This window comes from Sinocyclocheilus rhinocerous, unplaced genomic scaffold (assembly GCF_001515625.1).
Source record: "Sinocyclocheilus rhinocerous isolate Xijiao unplaced genomic scaffold, SAMN03320098_v1.1 scaffold6117, whole genome shotgun sequence".
Taxonomy (NCBI): Eukaryota; Metazoa; Chordata; class Actinopteri; order Cypriniformes; family Cyprinidae; genus Sinocyclocheilus; species Sinocyclocheilus rhinocerous.
In genome coordinates, this window is record NW_015662038.1 from 1,104 (window position 1) to 2,806 (window position 1,703).

The window sequence follows — 1,703 nt, forward strand, 5'->3', positions numbered from 1 at the left end:
AGCAGAGAGAGAAAGATCTTCAGCAGCTGAGAGAGGCTGTGGAGTCTCATAAGGTGAGTCTGGAGAAGAAGAGAAGTTTGTCTCCGTCTCAGTTCAGACTCACTGAAGCCTGAATCACTGTGTGTCCTAACAGCGCTCTGCACAGACAGCAGTGGAGGACAGTGAGAGGATCTTTACTGAGCTCATCCGCTCCATTGAGAGAAGCCGCTCTGAGCTGATACGGCTGATCAGAGATCAGGAGAAGACTGCAGTGAGTCGAGCTGAAGGACGACTGGAGCGACTGGAGCAGGAGATCAATGATCTGAGGAGGAGAGACGCTGAGCTGGAGCAGCTTTCACACACACAGGATCACATCCAGTTCCTGCAGGTAACAGAGATCTAGAAGAACAGGATCATAGTGAACTTGAGCAAGAACCTGCTGTGATAGGAGACTCACAGAGAAACATTTCATGAGTGTCTTATTATATAATCGCCAGTCAGACTCTCATCTGATCATCTTCTTTTGAAAGAGACGCTGCTTACAAATGGCTTTCAGCTCTGGAAATCTCTTAGGAATAATTTCTCTGAGCTCTTTCTTCTGGAAGATATATTTAGCTGTCAAACACCACTAGCGCCACCAACAGTTCAAAACTTCATTAACATTTCACATTTTAACAACATGTTTCCTTCTGATTCATTACGCTATGGTGAAGTTTTCACTAACATTTCAACTTTTTACCTAATTTTTCCTTCTGATTTGTTACGTCATGGTGAAATCAGTGAACTCGATAGTACTGATTCTTAGTAGCGTTCATCAAAATGGGATCAGGTGATCCTCAAACCTGATAAAACAGATTTTTGTTTGCCTGTAGATATTGATGAATTTGACTATGAAGACCCCAAACATTGAGGCAATATATTAGCAATCAGTCCCATCAGGATTTTGCTTTTGAGATTTTTTGGCCTAAAATTACTGAATTTGTGGTGGCATTTTCCTCAAAAATTGTGGAATTATTTGTAATATTTGCAGGCTACTGGTGAAATCAGGTATTATGTGTACTAGCAAATATTTGGCCCAATATACATTATATTCAGTATCTGTCAGACTCTGTTCCATGTCTCGTGTTGTGTTTTCCTCCCCCACGTGCTCCAGTTTGATTATTATGCCCATATTTGTTTTTTTCCTGTTCCTGTCCCTATTTAGTTCTATTGGTTCCAGCTGTGTTTAATTAGTTACTGTGTATTTAAAGTGTGTTCTGCCCCTCGTTTCCCGTCCGCTGTTAAATGTAATTTTGTGTTCTCTGTGTTTCCCGTGTTCCTGTGTTCCCAGCTTTGTTTTCATTAAAGACTTTGGAATTTGGTTTACTCTTCGTCTCCTCGCACCTTCGTTCCCGTGCTCCCAGTGTGAATCGTGACAGAACAGCGGACCTAAACAGTAAGCGTCGCCCCTTCTCCCGTGTCTTTGTTTTCATTTTGAATAGTCTTTTGTTTTTTCCCATTGTTCTCCCCGCGGTTTGAGGACCGCCCTGCTGTCAAGCTCGCCGGCTGGGCCGTTGTCAAGCCTGCCGGCCGCGGCTCACTCAAGCCCGCTGTGCTCCAGTGTTGGCTCCAGCCCCAGAGCTCGCTCCTGTGTCGGCTCCAGCCCCAGAGCTCGCTCCTGCGTGGGCTCCTGTTCCCGAGTATAGCCCACAGAGGGCTCCTGTTCCCGCGTTTATCCCCTGGAG

General features: G+C 45.1%; 1 long non-coding RNA gene across 1 annotated transcript in view; it reads left to right on the forward strand.

The window, feature by feature from the left end:
- Positions 1-284: 284 nt before the first annotated feature.
- LOC107727352 (uncharacterized) overlaps positions 285-1,703 on the forward strand; it is a 3,288-nt gene continuing 1,869 nt past the window's right edge. The window contains exon 1 of the long non-coding RNA XR_001638345.1: positions 285-367. This is a non-coding gene — a long non-coding RNA (uncharacterized LOC107727352). The remainder of the gene's footprint in view (positions 368-1,703) is intronic.